Raw genomic sequence first — 23,377 nt, forward strand, 5'->3', positions numbered from 1 at the left:
GAGTACAGATATCTTGCCCAGATACTAATTTCATTTCCTTCAAATATACAACCAGGAGTAGGATTGCTTGATCACATAGCAGGTCTGTTTTTAATTTTATTTCAGTATCCTGTGTACAGGCTTCTCTGATGGCTCAGTCAGTGGTAAAAAATTTGCCTGCCAGTGCAGGAGACTTGGGTTTGATCCCTGGGTCAGGAAGATCCCCTGGAGAAGGAAAATGACAACCCACTTCAGTGTTCTTGCCTGGAAAATCCCATGGACAGAGGAGCCTGGCAGGCTACAGTCCATGTGGTTGCAAAGAGTCAGACATGACTTAGCAACTAAACAACAGCATCCCTGTGTACATGCTAATATGTAGAAATGATTTTTGATTACTTGTCTTATATCCTGTGACCTTGCTAAACTCACTTATTAGTTCTAAGAGGGTTTGGTGGGGGTTTTGGTATATTTCTTAGAGTTTTCTTTTTCTTTCATTGAAATATAATTGATGTACAGTATTATGGTACTTTCAGGTGTACAGCATAGTTATTTAACATTTACATACATTATGAAATGAAAAGTCTAGTAACCATCTGTCCCCATCCAAAGTTTCTACAGTATTATTGATGATATCCCCTAGGCTGTATATTACAACTTGTGACTTATTTATTTTATAACTGAAGTTTGTTCCTCTTAATTTCTTTCACTTATTTCTTTTATTCCCCTGGCCCTTTTCCTCTGGAAACCATCAGTTTCTTCTCTGTATCTATGAGTCTGTTTCCATTTTTTAAAACTCATTTTGTTTTTTAGATTCCATATATAAGTGAAGTCATAATTCCACATGTAAGAAATCTGACTTATTTCATTTAGCAAATACCCTCTAGGTCCATCCACATCTTCACCAGTAGCAAGATTTCATTCTTTTTATGGCTGAGTATGGGCTCCCCTAGTGGCTCAGTGGTAAAGAATCCACCTGCCAATGCAGGAGACTAGGGTTCAATCCCTGGGTCAGGAAGATCCCCTGGAGAAGGAAATGGCAACCAGTAACCAAATACTCCAGTATTCTTGCTTGGGAAATCTCATGGACAGAGGAGTCTGGTGGACTACAGTCCATGGGGTCACAAAAGAGTAGGGCACAACTTAGCAACTAAACAACGACAACAGCATTCCTTTGTGTGTGTGTGTGTGTGTGTGTGTGTGTATATATATATCTATCTCTTGGAGAAGGCAATGGCACCCCACTCCAGTACTCTTGCCTGGAAAATCCCATGGGTGAGGAGCCTGGTAGGCTGCAGTCCATGGGGTCGCTAAGAGTCGGACAGGACTCAGTGACTTCACTTTCACTTTTCACTTTCGTGCATTGGAGAAGGAAATGGCAACCCGCTCCAGTGTTCTTGCCTGGAGAATCCCAGGGACGGGGGAGCCTGGTGGGCTGCCGTCTGTGGGGTCGCACAGAGTCGGACACGACTGAAGCGACTTAGCATATATATATCTGTATACCATGTCGTCTTTCCATTCATCTTCCGTTATACATTTAGGTTGCTTCCATGAATACTGAATAATTTTAAAACAAATATATAAGTTTATCTTAGATGCCTTTTAAACCTTTCAAATAGAAGATTCTATATGAGGGGAAATAATTATTTTTTAACCTCTCAGCCAAAGCACTTTTTAAAATTATGATGCAAATAGGATATTTAATGTGCTAGAAAATGTACAGAATTTTATTCCCTTTAATCAGCACATGTTTTGGGGGAAAAGGAATGAAGGCAGAAGAGTATATTTAATATACTGTAGCTGCTAGTTATAGGGGCTTTCCTGGTGGCTCAGATGGTAAAGAATCTGCCTGCAGTGCTGAAAACCTGAATTCAATCCCTGGGTTGGGAGGATCCCCTGGAGAAGAGAATAGCTACCCACTCCAGTATTCTGGCCTGGAGAATTCCGTGGACAGAGGAGCCTGGCAGGCTACAGTCCATGGGGTCGCAAAGAGTCAGATACGACTGAGCAACTGAGCTGCTAGTTATGGGGCTTAGCATTTCAGAGAAATCAATCTGCTTGTTTAATGACATGAACATACTTCCAACAGTCCATCTCCTTAGGACTGCAAGTGCTTTCTGGATTGTGCAAGTCTGAATAACGTAGGAAAGCTGTACTTCTCTAGTCACACGTCACATAGTATTCCAGTAGAGTAATGGAATGAGTAGAGGGATAGTACAGAAGGCATTGACAGAGAAGTCTTTAACAATCCAGCAAATCAAATTTATTATTGGAATTGGAAGATTTGGGACTTTTCTCATTTTGCCTGTCTTACCAAATAATTTTTCAGTATCATATTCCAGGTGCCTCACAATTCTGTGCATGCACGGAATTACAGATCCATTTCTCTCTAATTCTTTTCAGCTTCACTGAACCCAAACCAGATCAACAGCATTTTCTCCAATTTCAACCAAATAATTCCTACTTGCCTTGGTATCTCACGTGGAAGACCCTCCTTCTGTCTTGCTTTAATCACTTGAGGTCCCTTCAGCCCATGCCTATCACCCCCTGGTTTGGCTTCGTTTTTTAACTCACCATCCACCCAGCTCTATGATTGCTTCTTTTGTTCCTTCTGTTTTCTTTTGGCCTCAGTTCCCTCTCCTTTATTATATTTCCTCCATGCAGATTACTCTTACTTCCTTTTGTGTCCCAAGCCTTAAATGTTGTTGTTGTTTAGTGGCTAAGTCATGTCAGAACTCTTTGCAAGTCCATGGACTGCAGCACGCCAGGCCCCTCTGACAATGAAGCAAGAATATTAGAGTGGGTTTCCACTACCTTCTCCAGGGGATTTTCCCTCCCCAGGGATCAAGCCTTCCTCTCCTGCTTGGCAGGTGGATTCTTTACCACTGAGCCACCTGGTAAGTCCTCAAGCCTTATTTACTGGTTTCATATCCCTAGATATCCCCAATTCATAGTTCGTGTCCTCACCTACTAAGATGTGTAATGTCTACCTGTCTAGCATATGTTAGTAAGGTATGGGTGTATAGATAAGCCATCTATTCATTGTTCATAAAATCCAATTTGCAATTTCCTGGGAAATAAGGCAACTACTTATCTTCAAACCACCCAAGGTCTTAGTCTCCAGAATGCAAGTCCTCCTGACACAGTAGCAGGGGTAATAATTGTATGTCTACAAAACATTTTGGGAAAATACCTTTGTAAATGGTACTGGGTAAAATGTTACACTTTATTAGTATAGTCCTGCTAATTTCCTTGAGAAGAAATGTTCTTGGAGATTTGGAATTTCTTATCTCTCCATTTATATGCATTTTCCTGGTGCTGTCAGAAGTTTACTCCTCCCCACAGTTTTGTGGGATATGTTGGTATTCTCAGTTTACAGAGCAGAGAGAAGAGAGGTCACTTGACTAAACGAGTCATCTGACTTGTTTAGAATTTTACAGCAAGCTAATTGCAGAGTCCTTGAGTTTCCTGGCTCTAGTTCCTGTGATATAAATATAAAATGATTTATTTTGCATTGCTTATTTATATAAATGCCTTAGAGCATTTCCTTTCCTTCTAATAAAATTGTAAAAACTCTTACCTGGTAAAGATATTGTTAGTATAGAAAAGAAATGAACTAGGGCCAAGGTTACCTCAATTTGATTACTGCCTCTCCAGCTGACTAGCTCTAAAGGATGTTGGTTCCTAGATTCTCCTTTCAAATTGTGAAAGCTGTACGCATTTTATTCTACACTGGTGATGTCCCTTGAAGTCCTTTAAGAAAAAACAAAACAGAAAACTTAAAGTACAAAGTGTTCTTATTGATTAACTTAAAAGGACCCTTGTTTGTGTTGCTAGGGCAGGTGATCCCATGGGTTAGCATTGTGGAGTGTGGTGGGAACTAGCCAGGTCTCAGTAATTTCTTTTGGATTTCTAGGACTGTCTTTCTGTGGAGTTGAAGTGGGGAAACAGCTTGTGGAACTGCTTTTGGTGCTGCCATGAGTGTGTTTGGGAAGAAAAGGGTGCATTCCGATGGTATGTTAGGGGGATGTTAGCTGTTCAGGAAAAATAACCCTTACCAAAGTTAATGGCTCCCACTAGCATTTTCAGTAACATGTACCAGATGTGGGTAGTTAATTATTCTCAGATCTGATAAGTACCTGCCAGCCAAGGCTAATTTTATTTTCAGTAAACAGTGGCCAAAGGTCCTAGCTGTTCATTTGATAGGATAGGGCCTGTTTGCACTTATCTATTAATAAAAGCACAACACTCCTTTAGTTTTCCTTTCCCAGGGCCAGATAAAACATTTCAGACACTCAATGTATTTGTCTTAGTAAATCAGGCAAAGTAAACAAATCTGGTGGATTAACTTGGTAAACAGAGAGTGGTTAAGTGTTACCTTTTGAGTTTAGCTCAATGCCATATAAATAGCATTAATCGCATGGTATTTTCAATAACCTTTATGGAGCAAGACAGAAGAGGCCTTTTTTTTTTTTTTTCTTTCTTTCTTTCAGTCACAAGGGATATGGTGTGTTTCTTAAGTACTTTCAGATGTCCTTCTGTAGGAAGATTTGAAAATCACTTTAAAATGAAATTTATTCTTTTGTCCCATTAATAACGCATCGGGAAGCTTGCACCAGTTAATGTGTGTAAACCTGGAACCCTCCATGGATCCTCTTAGAAAGTAAGATTGCACAGTGGCATGTGGGCTTTGCCACAGAGAGATAAGGAACATCTAGAGGTTATTGATTTGGATGGAACAGTGGAAAGGGGACCACCTTTATGGTGGAGAAAGGGGCAGGGAGGCAGAAATTCAGACTTTATTCATCCAGAATTTTTCTCTTGGACAGAGTCCTATTAGGGTCAGGAGTGCTATTTATTTTGTGGTGTAGATGCTTGTCTTGTGAGAACTGGCATAAAACAGATCAGTTATTTCATACTAGCCAACAGAGCACCATTATATCAAAGTATCTTCCAGTTACACCAGGCCTGGACTGGATTTGTACTGGTGCTCCAGTCTCTCGCCAGCTCTCTGTATCATCTTGTATCCCTCGTTAAACTTTCTTTTTTTAGTAATGATCAAAACCAACTCTCTACTTATACAACACACACACATATATATTTTGCACTGGGTTTATACTCAAGGTTGTATGTACTTTATAAAATGCTTTTTAAGTTTTGCATGCTGTAGAATAATTCATTTAATTTGGTAAACATCATGCATAAGAGAAATAGCTGAAAGGCCTTAGAGACAATTCCCTACTCACACCTCCACCCCCATTCCTCTGCATTAATACCTTATTCTACAAAAGGGTGATCTGACCCAGTGCTGTGAATACAGTGCCAGGTGAACAGAGTACAAGGTACCCACCCAGTGGTAACATCCCGGATGTGACTGATGATGATAGAGTGGAAGAGACAGTGAAAGCCAGGAATTTAGATCTGTTCTCTCTTTTCAGCTTCACTTTATTGACCTACTCAGGGACAACTGAATGACTGCAATTGTCTTCTTGCCACCAGACCTATCCAACTGCAGTCTATTCTCGGGCCATTTCTAGATTAGCCTTCCAAAATACAAGTCATAAAGTGTCACTTTCTCACTTTAAAAAATTTGGTAGTGGATTCTTGTGTCCTTACAAGATAAGACTTAAACTTCTGATATTATCACGGTCTTAATTATTTTTACCTTGTTTCTAGCTTGGCATCCTCTCGCTGGTTTATGCTTCAACCATATTGAATATTTGTGTGTTATTAAACATACATGTTGTTGAACACTCTACCCTCTCTCTGTCCATTTCTTTGATCGATGAATACCCGTTGATTTTTTAACACCCAGTTTCAGCATAAAGTCTCTAGTGACTCAAATGGAATTGATTAATCTTGCTTCATCGTACCCTGTGCATATTGCTTACATAGTTCCTATGAAACCTATGGCACGTACTTTGTGTATTGCCTTTTCTTCGTACTTAATTACCAGAGGGATTGTATCTTGTCCAGTTTTGTATTTTCGTGTCCAGCTGAGTGATTGGCACAGAGCTAGGACCTGTCTGGTTGGTTGGATGGATGGATGGATAGATAGTTGAGTGTATGCATGGATGGATGAAGTAAAGTCCCATAACCATATCTCCTTGCTCAAATTCCACTCCCTTTTCAGTGTTGCATGGAAATAGCCCTTAAAAGTACCCAGATTAAGATTTGATAGGTATACCTGGTCTTTACTTGTGTGAGTGAAGGATCAAGAAGAACGCTCCCATACTCCTTGTACTTACCCAGAGATTTCATAGTCTGAAATTTCACCTTAAAGACTCATTCATCAGTTTTCTTATATTCTGTCTACATTTCCTGCCCTCTTTAGAACTTTATACATAGTTGTGAAGTCCTTCCATAAGCATTGTCTTATTTAGTTTTGAAAAGGACTTTATTAGATAGATTTCTATTATATATATTTTAGAGGTAAAAGAATATAACTTCAAAGCAATTCACTGATCTGCCTAAGGTCATTCCTTTGCCATGGATGAGCTAGTGCTGAGCTGAAGGCCTTTGACCCTGGCATCCTCTTTTCTTTAGCCCCTTGCCTTAGAAGGAGACACAGATCTATTAGTCATTAAATACTTTAGGATATTAATACTGTTTGATATTAATCAAACAGATCACTGTCTCCATGCCAGCTCACCAGATTCTGAGGAAAATAAGAGTTTTGATTTCTAAATTGGGAAGGAGAAGTAATATGAAGAGAAAAAATGAAGGATAATTTTAAAGACTGGGTCAAGCACAAAGAGTTTGGTTAGATGTGACAGTGGCCCAGGATGGACACTATCTTAACGTAAATATACCAAATTTATATTTCTTAATTCACCACTTCTTTGTTAAACTACATTTTCACTAATAAAAGGGACATAGACATTTCTATCATCATTATATTGATATTCATACAGATCTTATCAAAGTACAAGGTGCCAAATATTGAAAATCGTATCCTTAACATGCCCAGAAGTGCCCTTTAAGCATCTTTAATATAGTTGTTTCATTGTTGTTGTTGATGTTCAGTCACTAACTTGTGTCTGACTCTGTGACCTCATGCACCACGGCTTGCCAGGCTTCCCTGCCTTTCACCATCTCCTGGAGCTTGATTAAACTCATGTTCATTGAGTTGGTGATGCCATCCAACCGTCTCATCCTCTGTCATCCCATTCTCCTCCTGCCTTCAATCTTTCCCAGAATCAGGGTCTTTTCCAGTGAGTCAGCTCTTTGCATCAGGTGGCCAAAGTATTGGAGCTTCAGCTTCAGCATCAGTCATTCCAATATGTATTCAGAGTTGATTTCCTTTAGGATTGACTGGTTTGATCTCCTTGCTGTCCAAGAGACTCTCAAGAGTCTTCTCCAGCATCACAATTCAAAAGCATCAGTTCTTTGGTGCTCAGACTTCTTTATGGTCCAACTCTCCCATTGGGAAACACAAACTGTTTTTATGACACAGGTGACATGGATGGGATTATGATTTGCTCTTTATCTCTCATGGTGGAGGCTTTCTTTCAAAAGTCTGATGTTCTTTGGCCCTCTGTGTTGAAGAGTAAGAGGTGCATGCACATGCATGGGCATCACATGTTTGTACCACACACACAGGTGCTTTAGGTACATGGGCAGTTTTGTTGACTGGTGTCTTTATTAGACGGTTTATGGCATGGAAACAGTGTCTTGTGGGTGGACCTCCAAATGTCTACGTCTGTATGTCTTTTCTCTACATAGAAAAGAAATCTTTTTGTCCAGAGAAGACGGTTTCAATTTTCTTTTTGAGAGTTAAACATCTGGTTGCCAGAGTTTAGGGAGCTGAGGGAGAGAAAGAGGCTAAGGTGCAGATGTTGTCTGTCCCAGGATGTAGACTCTTCCTTAAATCTTCCATTTCAGTTCAATTACCTCCTCCAGCCCACCCTCTACTTTTGTGTCCAGAACTCCTTTACATCCATTTCATTGGGAATAAACCCCTGAAGTATATGTTAATTGTGGGTAGGATTTAAACACAAGGCGATCAGAAAACCTTCCTGCAAAAAGAAGAAAGCAGGAGAATGTAAGGCTGAGTCCCTCTGTTGGGCACCTGAAACTATCATAGTGTTGTTAATCGACTATACTTCAATATAAAATAAAAAGTTTAAAAGAAGAAAAATGCAAGCTAAGACATGAATTTGGAGGAAAAAAAAAAAAACAATGAATGGGAAATAGCCAATAATTCACTTCACTTTGTGTGAAGCACACATGAAGATCTGTACTTAAGAAGAAATGAACGTGGGAACAGAGACTAAAGCTTCAAAGACTAAGAAGCCTAGACTTCTGGAGGCATCAAAGAGCCAGCTTCTGCACACTCATTCATTCATTTGTTCAGTCAGTTTCCGAGAGCCTGGTAGATCGTTACTGGAGTTTTAAAAATGAGTTAGATCGGACTGCTGCTCCGTGACTTTGACTCAGTTCACTATTTTTCAGTTGAGGTCTCAACATGGAAAGATTTAATATTTCATATATATAATGTTGGAGCTCACAGATTCTAAGGAGGTTATCAGGCTTGGGAGACTTGATGTTTTTTGAGATCTGCATTTCTTTCTCCAACAATGAGATCATTTTGTTAGAGTATGAGAGCTTGGAAATATCTTTTATCTTCTTGTCAGTGAATGTTATTACTTATAGCACAAATATCACTTCTTCAGGTGGGCCATATGACCAAGGATCCAGGTGGGCCATATGACCAAGAGGCTCGAATGAACATTATCGCTTCATAAATGGAATTAAATTTGATGTTTAATAGAAATGGACTTCTAGAATTTTTTGCCATCAACCCAGGACCAAAATACAGGACAAAACTATTGTACATTGCCTAACATTGTGCTCAGTTCTGCAAAGTCCTTTTATGCTGTTGATGATAGTGGTGAAAATTTGTAAGTAGTTTTTGCCCACATATGTATGCCATGGTAAAGCAGTTTTCTTCCTTAGCAGTCTAGGAAGAACATTATTATATTTATAGACCTCAGTTACAAATTCTCTCCTTCAGACTATTGGCCTGAGCTTAAAAATATGACATGATTACACAAGCACTCTGGAATTTAGATTAAACAGCATTCAATTTGAAAATCTAATCATATTATCTAAATATCATGAAGTTATAATAGGCTGATTGATAGGGACCAACGGTGTCTTTTCCTGGCGCTACATGCCTTTCACTCAGCCAGCCTTTTCCAGCTAAGATGTTGATAAAGGCGACTATAAATCTTAATAGTTGCAGACAGTTTAAAAGCATAGTTCACTGGGTAAGGTCACACCCACTTAAGTGATCTATTTTGTATACTTTTCAAAAATAGGTTAATTAACTTAATAGAAATAATAGGACTCTCGTATTGATGTGCAATTACTACTAAAACAAGTTTTTTCTTTCTTTTTTTTTTCCCAAGTGAACATGATGTTCATGAAATTGAGGGCATAATAGCCATGACAAGAACCAGGCTTAGCAAGGCAGGTCACATTCAGCGAGTATATTTCAGACTTGCCCTTTAAAACCTGCCTTTATTCCCGTCCTAGGACATGGGCATGCCTCCACCAACGCATTTCATTCCTGGCACTCTCCTCTTTCAGTTTTCAGGAGGGATTATTCTTGCTATTTTGTTTCCCTAATCACTCTCACAGTCGTTTATATAGCCCCTGTTCCCTGAAGACTCCAACGTGCGTAGGATGCTCTATGAATTTGGGTCTCTGTTCTTTTTCATCTGGGGCTGTTTTCTTCACTCTTCTAACAAATGATTCATCTGGTACCCTGGGAGAAGCATGGTTTCAGAGGAGGCTGCAGTGAAGGACGACGAGGGAGGGCCCAGGCCAGAGTCATGTTTGGGACAAGTTATATTGTCCTAAAATGGCCTGGTTTCATTTTATTGTTTAGTGCCTGGTTCCAGCTTTCTACACTCAAAGTGATTTACCCTACTCTAAGACCTCTTGCTGATGGCTTAACCTTCTTATTTTATTATTGGTCACTCACTTTGCATAATTTGATTTTTTCCATTTATTTAGTCTTTAAAATAGACCTTACAGTTTTATATCTTAAATCAAGTGTATGGGTGTTTATTATATTATTTTTCAGAACACCTCAATATATTTAAAATAGCATATTACGTTTTAAGATGTGCATCCCTTCCTTCAATGTGGTATCTTATATCACAAACAGCTCTCTCTGTGGATATTGCTGAGTCCTCAGGGCTTGAATTCTCCTGTGGCCTAGGCGGTATAAGAGGGAGTTGGTTGTTGTTTAGTTGCTAAATCATGTCTAACTCTTTGTGACCCCATGGACTGTAGACCGCCAGGCTCCTCTTTCCATGGGATTTCCTAGGCAAGAATTCTGGAGTGGGTTGCCATTTCCTTCTTCAGGGCATCTTCCCGACCCAGGGATCGAAGCCACGAATCCTGCTTCGGTAGGAAGATTCTTTACTGTCTGAGCCACCTGGTTAGTGATATCTGTACATATGAGGGCAGGATGCATTTTGAACCAATGGGCATATTTTGAACTGGGGATCCCAGGTGGATTCCTAGTTTATCTTACGGCTGTACTGTTTTTCCACGTCCTTACACTGCCCTGCCAACACAGCCTTTTCTAAACAGAAACAAATCTTGTTGGTACGTATGTGTGAATGTACATAGAAAAGAGCAGGTAATACTTAGCTGGGGTAGAAAGAACCTTTTAACCATCTCCCTGCCTTAGGTTCATTAGAGAAATGCCTTCCTTACAGATGGTTGCAATGACTGTGAAGTTCAGTTTTCAGACTTAGTTTTCTGTTGAGCAATAAAATGGTTCACCTGCAGTGCAGGATGGAACCACCCCACTTGAATATGCCATATTCCTCTGTTTCCTAGGTTAATGTTAGTGGTTTTCCCTCCCAAGCATTCTCTCTAGAGTTTAGCAGCATTCCTTTCTTGAAAGCAAAGACCTCATTTCCTATTTCTTTCATATCCTCTAATTTGCCCAGTACAGGGTCCAATTGAGAACAAGCGTTTGTTAAAAACATTTTAGGTAATTAACTAGAAAACGTCTGGCTTGGGTTTCAGAGAGCATGAGAGATTGGGCACGGGAAGTTCTGGCAACGGAAGAATTGAACTCAAAGGGATATCTTTTTTTGTTACTATTTTTCTTTAATAATAAAAGAATTATAAGTACCTTGTACATATAAGATTTGGGAGCACAAAATTGTTTTAAAAACGGATCCATCTGCTCCTAAGAATACACTTAAAATAATTGAAAAAAAGTTGTATACAAATGTTCATAGCATCATTATTAGTAATACCCCCAAAGTGGAAATACCTTAAATATACATCAGTGGATGAATGAATAAACAACAGGTGGCATGTCCATACAATGAAATATTATTTGATGGTAAACAGAAATGAAGTACTGATACATGTTACAATGTAGATGAACCTTGAAAACATTATGCTAAGTGAAAGAAGCCTTTCACCAAAGACCGCACATTCTAAGATAACATTTGTGTGAAATGCCCAGAGCAGGGAAATCTATAGAGACAGAAATTAGGTTAGTGGTTGCTTACGGATGGGAGTGGGTGGGCTTGTGGATGATAGCTAAAGGGTACAGGATTTCTTTTTGAAGTGATAAAAAGGTTCTAAAATTGATTGTGGTAATGGTTGTACCACTCAGTGACTATTTTAAAAATGATTGAGAATTTTCCAATGAATGAATTGTATAGTATGTGAATTATCTCTCAATAAAGCTATTATAAAAAAAGTTAATGATCTAAAAACCCATCCTTAAATATCTACTGTTAATAATATTATATTTCCTTCATCTTTAAATATTTAAATTTTTACACACTTTAGCTCATAGTTTACATAATCTTGTATAGTGTTTTCATTTGCCATTTCATCATGATCATTTTCTCATTCTATTAAAAAATTTTTTGTAAACAGATTTTTAATGGCCACAAAATAAATTCTCTCATTGTAGCATAATTTCCATCACTGTTCTTCTAGATGTTGTACATTTAGGTTGTATCTCTTTTTCACAATTAGAAAGTTACATTTTGGAAAGACTATGAAAACTTTTATTCTCATTTGTGAGCATAAAGAGTTGAAGTAAAAGAAAAAAGAAAAGTGTAGTGAATAATGCCTTCATTGAGTTTTAGACTAAGGTTTCCCAAAATAAAAGCTTTATGTCTTGGTTTTAGCCTTTGGGTGCTGCTGCTGCTAAGTCGATTCAGTCGTGTCCAACTCTGTGCGACCCCATAGACTGGCAGCCCGCCAGGCTCCTCCGTCCCTGGGATTCTCCAGGCAAGAACACTGGAATGGGTTGCCATTTCCTTCTCCAGTGCATGGAAGTGAAAAGTGAAAGTGAAGTCCCTCAGTCGTGTACGACTCTTAGCGACCCCATGGACTGCAGCCCACCAGGCTCCTCCGTCCATGGGATTTTCCAGGCAAGAGTACTGGAGTGGGGTGCCATTGCCTTCTCCGAGCCTTCGGGTAGAACAAAGTAAATTTTCATTAGGAGTCATTAGAAGAGCAAGGCCCACCTGCCCAGGGAGAGTTTTAGGTCAACATACAAATTAGCTCCTCCTCCATACCCTGGCAAGTAGCAGAAGTCTCTTGCTTTCCTGTGTGAAGAGGTGGACAAGTTCTCAGCCTGACTGAGTTCATATCTCTATACAGTAGGTTCTTTTTCCTAAGAGATTCTACCTTATTTGATCCTTCATCATTTTCTGTTACTCTCGAGCCTGCAGTATGAAAAAAAAGTAAGAATTTCTAGAAAAGAGTCTTCTCTAGAGAAAAGGATTAAAGTTTTATTCACTGTAAATTTTCATTTTGTTATTTTCTAAAGAAAAAATTAAATGCAGTGTTTTAGGCAGTTATAACCTTTCATCATATTTATCATATCTCATATTCTTATTTTAGGCTGATGAAAATATTTAAAACTCATAACTCTGTTTAAATTTGTATACCCACCAGCCAGTTTTAGTATGCTTCTTTCCATTATATTCTGTTTAGTCTCTAATTTCAATTTGTACCTTCCCTTCTCCCTTAAATTGTCCGGTTCTAATTCAGAAGGGTAAGGAAATGCTTGGTCAGTTGTTGAGAGGAGGGTGTTGATCCTGTGTGTTTTTCTGTCATTTCATTCTTAACCTATTACATGTATTAATACATTTGTCCTGTCCTCACTGACTTGACCTCTGATCACATTGCAAAGTACAAACATCTTCTAAGGAAGGGAGAGCCAGGCGCTAATGAGCTTGTGCCTTTGTTAGCCAGGGCTCAATTCAGAATTTCTGTTTTCTAACTTGGGGGAATAAGAAGCTTAGCTAGATTAAGAGACTTGCCTAAGTCACATAGCAAGAAGCTGAGATCAGGACTGAAAGCTGTTGCCAAATTCTTCCACTAAAATCTGTAAACTTATGGAAGCTCACTCATACAATATATAAATTGGTGTAGGGAAGAAAAATAATTATGTATCCAGGTTGAACTGATCTCTCTCAAATTTCAAGTGAAGAAAGACCCTTTAAGGAAGAATTTAAGAGAATTAAAATGATGTGAACCTGAACCATGGTTCCTTTCTCATTCAATTATTTCCTTTTAACCACCGATGGCTTTTTGTGCTTGGCTGGGTATGTTTTCAGCTAGTCAAGCCTATGTTATGAAAGAGAAATAAGACACTTAATCCTGTGAATGATTAACCTGCATTGGCCTCCCTCCCCAGTAGCTTGCCCTTCCTGTATTGTAGTCTGTTTACTCACTTCTGAGCCAAATCTCCAAGGTCTCTTCTTATTGAGTGTAGGGCCATCTGGATCAGGAGTAGGGCCTTGCCTTTGTTTTATTCTGGAGATGATGTGACTGATTATACAGCTCCAGGCATTTGCATTTTTCAAAGGAATTTTTAAGTTTATTGCTTGCAAAAACCCAGTTACAGTAAAATATCAGTTAAAAAAGTTTACGGATGAGGAAGTTGAAGCCAGCGAAGTTTTGACTTTCCGAAAAAAGTTCCCCAACAAGTCAATGGCAGAATTCAAATTGGTGTACACTCTTATATAGTTAGTTCAGTGTCTAATTTGTTGAGGTGTGTTTTTTATTCTTATTTATAAAGCCAAGTAGAGCTGGCTTGAGTCATTTGTAGTTAATAAGTTTTTGTGTTTGATCTGTTGCTATTGCAACCCAGGTCAGGCTTAAAGATAGTTATATTCTCTACATTCTTGGCAAAGAGCTGTTTGCTATTTTGTCATAATGTCTGAGAGAGAAATTCAACCTGAGAACCAAAAATTTATTCTCCAAGATGGCTGTCAGTAGGTTCACTGAGACCTAGGGAATAACCTTTGGGCTGTAGATTTTCCTTCTGTGAACTGGAAGGCCTAATTGGGCTCCCAGAGGCGACAAGAACAGACTGATTACTCAGTGATTTAGATTCCAGGACTTGGGCATTTTAGTGGGATAAGAATCCCGTGGAATATGAGTAATTTTGTGTGAAGGTCTCTAGGACTTAGTCCAAGGGCATAGACTCTTAGTTCCTTAGTAGAGGGAACTAAGGAGAAATGGCTTTCACACTGTCATATTGAAAAGCAGGAGCAGAAAGAAGCCAGATTTCCTGGCTTCTCTCTTTGGGCTGTAACCATTAGACTGCGTAGATAAATATTTACTCAAGGAAGAATGCATAGCACTGAAAGAGCAAAGTCTTAAAATGGGTAAAATATACAAAATACTCCAAGGTAGGTTATTATATTGACATTTGTGGCCACATACTGGTCCATGAAGGGGAAAGTTCTAGCCACTGAAACCTCAACCACTAGAAACTTACTCTGCAGGGCGTCTTTGTAATTATGGCACTGACTAGCCCATGTTAATTAGCAACCCCTATTAATTCCTCAGTTCAGTTCAGTCGCTCAGTCGTGTCCGACTCTTTGCAACCCCATGGACTGCAGCATGCCAGGCTTCCCCGTCCATCATCAACTCCCGGAGCTTACTCAAGCTACTCCTTGTGTTATTTTCCTAATGACCCTTACAAAGTTTGCTATCTTCTTACTTTGCACATTAAGCTTCTGGTGGAGGTGCTGGTGAGTTCTACTTTCTGGTAGATTTTAGAGTCCAGATAGTCAAGAAAGAAAGAACAACAATGAGAAAGAGGAAAAAAAAAAAAAAACAACATCAATTTGACTAAGACAAGGATATAGTGTTGATGGGCCTCAGTGACCCCAAGCTAAGATCAGAGCAACTTAGATTTAGTGTTAAAAGCTCTTTAATGGAAGCTATTTAAAACTAAAGCGTATGAACCTAAGACAAGCTGTGTTGGCAAGAGGGAACAATGCTGGAGCAAAGCCAAGAGCACGTGGTGAGACTCCATCCAGTGGGCCCGAGATAGGAGTGTTGGGTTGGATCAAGGTTAGTGGCGAAAATGCTCTTCTCCTTGATAACCACATGACTAACTCCCTCACCCTCTCCATTCTTTGCTTTAAATATCATCTTGTCAATGAGACCTACACATCTATTCTGACCCATCTATTTGAACTTGCAGTGAATAAAATGAGTTAATTAAACCTCATGTTGATTAATCCTGAATTACAGAAGAAAATTTAATGCTATAGATGGTTGAGCTCCATGGTATTATAATCCTCATCTTGGTTTTTAGTTTAATGCTCCTTGAAAATACTGGTATTCAATTAGTGTAAATATTAAAAAATATTTGCCCATGAGAAAGGAATAGGATGTGTATTCCCTTTCTTCAGCCATACTTTGAATCCTGGTGATCAAGATTTTCCTGAAAGATTAAAAATGAAATAAGGCAATACATTGATTTTGTTACATGATCTTTTTGTATACTAATATACTGTATTTTCTCATTTCCTTTCTTTCTTGTCCATGTTTTTTTTTTTTTTCCTAGCCAATGGAAACTCACAATCTCAAACTCCTTTTTCATCCTTTTGCTGTCAGGGGTGAGGGAGAATGGAAGATGCTTTTGCTGAGCTTAAATGTAGTTAAATGTTTATAATCAAAGTAAAGCATACCAGTGGAGAAGGAAATGGCAACCCACTCCAGTATTCTTGCCTGGAGAATTCCATGGACAAAGGAGACTGGCAAGCTACAGTCCATGGGGCCACAGAGTTGGACACGACTGAGCGACTATCACAGAGTGTGCCAAAGAGGCACAGTATTAGAGTTTCATCAGTCATGTAGGGTAATTTAAGTATGAAACGCATCAGACAGCTTATTTCCGCTTTCTTTGTTATAGGCATAGCTTAAAAAGACTTGGTAGATGTACTTGTTCATGGCCTTCCCACCTGTGTTTGGGATGAGCTCATCATGGTTTATAAACATAGCTGACATGAGGTAGTCTTTACATGGAATACAACTAAGAAACACCTATTTTGGGTTGCATCAGGTGAGCTATTGCTGACTCACCCTGTGATGCTTTTCTGTCTAAATCATTGCTGGGGCTTGATACTAAGTGTGCCAGTGCTCACCAGGAAGACCAGAGTTCTTTTATGGTTCCTAAATCAAATTCAGGTTCTGGAATTTATGGTGTCTGTTTAAATTCCAGGTGGCTGAGATAAGTTCTCAGTTAACATTTACACACTGGATTGTCATCTTCTAGTAAATTCATAGTATTGATAGAAAATGTATGGATTAGTCTGACCTAGGTTCAAATCTTTCTACTGCTACTTATTCTGTTGGGTAAACCTCTTTGTGCTTCTACTTCCTCATCTGAAAATCTGACAGTTCAAAGATGATGGCTTCATGATTCTTGACTACACATTCACTTTTTAGAATAGTTGCAAACAATTTGCAATATCTGTCATTGAGGTGTTACCTGTTTTTCCTTCCTTTGTTCTTCTATTGCTGTAACTGATATAGCAGCCTGTTTACTGCAGTCATCAGGAAATTGCTAGTCTTCTAATTGACTGGCTCCTCCTGGTGAGCTGGGACTCCATTTGGGTGTTGTGTTCTATTTGTTGTTGTTCAGTCACTCAGCGTGTCCAACTCTTTACGGCCCCATGGACTGCAGCACACAGGTTCCCCTGTCCTTCAGTATCTCCCAGAGTTTGCTCAGATTCATGTCTGTTGAGTCACTGATGCTATCTAACCATCTCATCCTCTGCCACCCCTTCTTCTTTTGCTTCTAATGCTTTCTCAGCATTAGAGTCTTTTGCAATGTGTTCACTCTTCGCATCAGGTGGCCAAAGTATTGGAGCCTCAGCTTCAGCATCAGTTCTTCCAGTGAATATTCAGGGTTGATTTCCTTTAATATTGGCTGGTTTGATCTTCTTATAGTCCAAGGGACTCTCAGGAGTCTCCTCCAGCACCACAATTCAAAAGCATCAATTGACATTCAGCTTTCTTTATGGTCCAGCCCTCACATCTACACATGACTACTGGAAAAACCATAGTTTTGACTATATGGACCTTTGTTGGCAAAGTGATGTCTCTGCTTTTTAATATGTTGTCTATGTTTGTCATAACTTTTCTTCCAAGGAGCAAGGGTCTTTTAATTTCATGGCTGTGTGTTCTATCAGCTGCGTTCTGAGTACGTGTTGACTTGCCAATCTATCTAGTCCTTAACTCTGGGAGATGAAGAGACAGATTTTATTTCTTCGGTGTATGCATTTTGGGAAACATCAGCTCACACTTACCTACTTTTCTGGGACTTTGTGTGAAGAGTAGAAAGTGAAAACTAGAGGTTATGTCACTTATTCAAGATCCACAATAGTAAACAGGGAAACAAATTCAAACATAGGTCCAACTAGTTTCAAAACCTGCACTCTTAGCTCTCAAATACTTGGTCATTTCTAAAACTAATGTGATAGAATCTAGTGGTGAAATAGTGAATCAGGAAATTAAGATTTCACTTCTCAGCGTCACCATTGCCTTTACCTCGGCAACTCAATTATCCTTTGATGATTTGTCCATAAGGATAATGAGGAATGTAATGTCTGTAACATTAAAAGCTAAAACAAATTAGCATCAGAAAAGACTTTCAGTCTCCAGAGAGGATGAACATTGCATGAATTTATAGTTGTTAATGTTTCATATTGAAGACTTCTGAACACATCCCTTTTAAATACAAAAAGGTAAACTTTGGACCATGAATATCCAGATTCTGGGAATCAAATGGTAACCAATCTTGAAATAGTTATAACAGTGCCCAAACAGGCTAGGATAACAGAACAATGTCACCCAGGTGACTACCAGAGGAGGCTGCTGGATCGTTTCAGTTAGCAGCAAGAGTATGCATTTCTTGGGCCCAGAGCATATTAATCAACTGCCCTGTGCCAAGACTTGAGTTCTGTTTTTTTGCTAGAGACCTGTTCTAAATCACTTTGTTCATAATATTGTCATCAAGTTTGCCATCCACAGTTGAGGCATGTCACGAAATGAGCAAAGGAGCTTTTTTCTCCCAAGCTATAACTACAAGAATGAGCCAAGAAAGACAATTTTGAGGATTTAGACTTGTTTCTGTGAAAGCTTATTCTTTTAGACTCTAGAATGCCACGGAGTGTACACTGTCACATCTCCCTTCAAGGGCAAACAGCACGTAATGCTATACTCATACTCAGTGATGTTTCTCCTGGAAACCTTTAAAAGTACCACCTTTTCCTGGATGCTGGAAAGACACTCAGCCCACCAGCAGCTGCCTCTGTTTATGCACGTGTGTGCACATAAAGGCACTTAGGTTCTTGTTTTTAGAGAAGGATCTTTTTTTTTCCTGAATGATCTTGTTTTTTAGAATGATCCTGTTGCTGCCCATTACCAGAGTAATCTAATTATGTATGCTTTACTGATCCCCATCTAGCAATATCCATTTTTCAAGTGTAACTAGGGTTCTTCAATGGTTCTTTAAAAACATGTGATGCATCACAGGTAGTTATCATTTCGCTTAGAGCTGAAGTCCTTTCATAAGGAGAAAATATAAAATTGTTTTAATTTTGGCATTACCATTGAAGTTTCTCCAACAATTCTAAATTGAGAGAGAGAAAAAGAAAGAGAAAGGAGGATGGAAAGGGAGAGAGGGGAAGCAAAAGGGAGAGAGAAGGGGTTAAAAGAATTGAACTGTCCAGCCAAAAGGTTCAAACCTTCTGACCTTTGACCAACCTTTCACCTGGTCTTATCTGTTGTTCCTTGAGTCACTGTTGAGCTGACCAAGATATCTAGGGGCTGAGAATACTTTAAAGAAAGTTGCCTTACTGGAGAACATTTTCCTCCTCAAAATCTTTAACAGCTCAGTGCATATGACCTTGACATTACCTGAAAGGGCAGCTCATCCAAGTGGGTAGAGTACCAGATCATGTCTGCACAGCTTTCATTCATTACGACACTTTCCTAGCATTGAGCTGGTGACTATGTGCCGCCTTCATTTTGCAAGAATCAGGGTCTTCTCCTTCTTTTCTCACCCTCCTTCCCTGCCCTGAGGCTGTTTTGACAACGGTAAGCATAAACTGGAAACCCATCTCTTTGCAAAGACCTAGAATCAATTAATTGATAGGCAGCTTTTTAGTATTTAACTTTGGACTCATTTATCAAAATTCTAACTAAGACTCTTCCTTGGTGATCCAATTAATTGGATTATGCTTTCTAAAGCTGTTGGAGAGACTATTACTGCTTTATATGCTTTTCTGTGACCACTTCCCATGTTGCAGTGTACTGTACACACTTTCTTGTCACCATCTCCCTGCCTATACTGTTGGTTTCATGAACGACTAACTGGGGTTAGTACTTGACCATAATCATGTGAGGAGCTGGCATTGGAGATTGGATTAAGATTTCGGTCATCCAAGTAATTAAACTACACACAGCTTATTTAATCACATTCCTTTCCAAATCCTTCTTTGTTAAAAGTTTGAAGGTCGGGATGTTTTATTTTCTCTTATTCCTATAAGTCAACCAAGGAATTTTTAGGCTGCATTTGGACTTCTTCCCAGTCCTGGCCCACAGCTAACATATGGGAAATTGGCAAAATGTAGGGTCAAGAGAGAAAGGGGTTCTCAGTAAAGCACCGTGACAGCTTTCCCCACACTAACACATCCATTTCAGTGCTCCTGTTTTGTGTGGCTGGCAATTGATGTTGTTTGGGTTGTAAAAAAATCATTTTGCCCAAGTTTTTCAGGCAGACACAAGACAGGATTCTTTGAGGTCAGAACTCGAGCAAAGTATTTGGTTCTATTGAAGAAGTTGAAATAAAGGGCACTTTGAATGAGATGCATAGATGAAAATGTTGCTCTGGTCTGAATCACAGAGAAGTGTGTGTTTTGTCAGAGTATTGTGGGAGTACATTGGCGTTTTGGACATAGAAGCAGGTGAGATTAGTGCCACCTTCTTGCAAAGTACAGTAAAACCCCTTCTTCCTTCATTAATATTTTTTCCTTTGAAGATAAAGGAGCTACTTCCAGTATGTGTTAGCATTCCTTTTATCATTAAATTACTGTTTATTGGTATGTGATTTCCTTGTTACTCTAGAATGTGATAGATTCTCCTCATATATAATCCCTGGATTACAGGCTTTGTTTTTAGGATAAGGCTTTGTTGTTATTATTATTTTTTTCTTTCTTGACAAGAATCTGCTTGGGGATAAAACAGATTTCATTCAGCAAATTAAAAATAAATATTTAAATTACTTTTTTCTTCACCTAAAAATTTCAAAGCACTTATAGCTAATATTACGCTCAGGTCAATCCAAAGGGATAAATATATATATTTTATCTCTGACCTATAGGTAGGAAATTAAAGAGCAGAATAATAAAGGCCTAGTTTCACTTACTAGGTTGCACTTACTAAGTTATCATTAAATGTTTGAAGCTTACTGAATGGTAGGTTTCTTTCTGGTATTAGTTTAGAGCAATGCTTCTCAACCTTTCTATGCCATGATACACAAAAATGCGTACTAATTACTGGAATATTTTTTTCAAAGGACATCTCTAGTGATAACATAATTTAGATAGGAGAACAACTTGAAAAATATTATGTTATATTATTATTGTATGTGTTGGGTGTAAAACTGCCAAAGGGCTCATGCATTAGAGTGCTCATCTGTGACATGGGTAAACAGATAACACATCCTTTACCCCATAGGAGTGTTATGCCAGACATCAGGCTAAAGATACAAATGGCTTACAAGGAGCCACAAAGACTAGGATTCCAGCCAGTTCAGGTCTTACTTCAAGACAATTGATGCCTTTACAAATGGTAGACAGTGTCTATGTGTGTATTCCTCCAAGGCATTCTGTGACTAGAGCTGGGCCTTTGACACCAACAGTTTCTCAGTTCTGAAGAACATGTATAGGCCAGAGCATTGCCTAACTCAAATAGTCATCCTTAGTATTCTTGCCTGGGAAATCCCATAGACAGAGGAGCTTGGTGGGCTACAGTCCATGGAGTCACAAAGAGTTGGACATGATTTAGCGACAAAGCAACAACAGTCAAGGAAAGGAGTTTCAGCACCTGTCACCTTAAAATATGTCAAATTTGGGTAGATTCTGAACCATCACCTGCATTTTTAGAGCATTTAGTTTCATGGAGTACAGAGTATTTAGAGCGCTTCACCCCATTCATCTTTATTTTGCCTTTGACTAATACTTTGCCCAAACTTGTTTATCCTATAGCATGCTTACAAGTACCTCCATTTGCCTTTGCTCACTGTGCTTTGCAAGTAGCAGCTCATCTGTCCACTGATAGATGAGGCTGTACTGGTAACACTACATTACTATACTGTACTATTAGAGGGGACCAGTTAGAGGAATGATCTTTTTTAAAAAAGTACTCAGCATTAGTAATGGAAGTATTGTCATGTTCATCATCGAGCATTACGACATTTTAGACTCTGCTATAACATTGTGTGTTGATCCTTTAAAAGAATATTTTAGGTTGGACATGAGTTTGAGCAAGCTCTAGGAGTTGGTGATGGACAGGGAAGCCTGGTGTGTTGTAGTCCATGGGGTTGCAGAGTCGGACACGTCTGAGCAACTGAACTGAAATGAACTGATAGGTGATTTACATCATTGTGCTTATTTCTGCTGTGCAGCAAAGTGATTCAGTTATACATACTTGTATTCTTTTTCATATTCTTTTCCATTACGATTTATCACAGGATATTGAAAGTAGCTCCCTGTGCTATACAGTAGGACGTTTAAAATTAATCCATCCTATACATACTACTTTGCATCTGCTAATCCCACACTCCCAGTCCTCTCCTCCCGCATCTCTCCTCCCTCTTGGCAACCACAAGTCTCTTCCCCATGTCTGTGAGTCTTTGTTTCATAGACATGCTCACTTGTGTCATATTTTAGATTCTGATATAAGTGATATCATATTGTGTGTGTCTCTGTCTTTCTGGTTTACTTTTCTTTGTGTGATAAGCTCTAGGTCCATCCATTGTTTCATTCGTTTAGACAGCTGAGTAATATTCCATTGTATGTGTGTATCTTCTTTATTCATTCATCTGTTGACAGACTTTTTAATTTTTAAAATTTATTTATTTTAATTGGAGGCTAATTACTTTACAATATTGTAGTGGTTTTTGCCATACATTGACATGAATCAGCCATGGGTGTGCATATGTTCCCCATCCTGAAGCCCCCTCCCACCTGCCTCCCCATCCCATCCCTCAGGGTCATCCCAGTGCACCAGCCCTGAGTGCCCTGTCTCATGCATCGAACCTGGACCAGCGATCTGACAGACACTTAGGTTGTTTGCAGCTCTTGGCTATTGTGAATAGTGCTTCTGTGAACATAGGCGTGCATGTATCTTTTGGAATTATAGTTTTTTCTGGGTATATGCTGAGCAGTGGGATTGCTATGTCATATGGTAACTATTTTCAGTTTTATGAAGCATTATGTTTCCTATAGTGTGTTTTTCAACAATGTCTTTTCTCCACAGCCTCTCTAACATTTATTATTTGTAGACTTTTTAATTATAGTTATTCTGACCAGTGTGAGGTGATACCTCATTGTAGTTTTGATTTGCATTTCTCTAATAATTAGCGATGATGACCATCTTTTCATATGCCTATTGGCTGTCTGTATGTCTCTTTAGAGAAGTATCTATTTAGTTCTTCTGTCCATTTTTCAATTAGCTTGTATTTTTGTTATTGAATTATATGAGCTGTTTTTATCGTATATTTGATCTTTACAACTCTACGAGGTTGCTGGCATCCTTATCCTCATTTTACAAATTAGGAAACTGAAGCAAAGAGAGGCTGAGTAACTTTTCCAAGGGCATGCAGGTCATGAATTTGCAGAGCCTAGAACATTTAACTCCAGAGTCCCTGGCCTTATGCACTATTTCTTCTTTACGTAGATGGGAGTGGGGAGAGATACCTTAGGGAGCAGATGCAGAGAATAATAGATACTCACAGTGGTGGGGTGAGCCCTTATGCTGAGTTACATACTTCAAGAGGTAAGGAAAAGATGGGGAAATGTGGAAA

The 23,377-nt window shown here is 39.0% G+C and overlaps 1 protein-coding gene and 1 long non-coding RNA gene across 7 annotated transcripts in view; one reads left to right on the forward strand and one right to left on the reverse strand.

The window, feature by feature from the left end:
- The window catches only part of RAD51B (RAD51 paralog B), a 620,299-nt gene that overhangs the window by 298,451 nt on the left and 298,471 nt on the right, over positions 1–23,377 (forward strand). The gene's annotated exons all lie outside the window — the stretch shown is intronic.
- Positions 7,339–23,377, reverse strand: part of LOC113899023 — a 31,165-nt gene continuing 15,126 nt past the window's right edge. Inside the window, exon 3 of the long non-coding RNA XR_003512811.1 lies at positions 7,339–7,994. This is a non-coding gene — a long non-coding RNA (uncharacterized LOC113899023). The remainder of the gene's footprint in view (positions 7,995–23,377) is intronic.

This window comes from Bos indicus x Bos taurus, chromosome 10 (genome assembly GCF_003369695.1).
Source record: "Bos indicus x Bos taurus breed Angus x Brahman F1 hybrid chromosome 10, Bos_hybrid_MaternalHap_v2.0, whole genome shotgun sequence".
In the NCBI taxonomy this organism is placed as follows: Eukaryota; Metazoa; Chordata; class Mammalia; order Artiodactyla; family Bovidae; genus Bos; species Bos indicus x Bos taurus.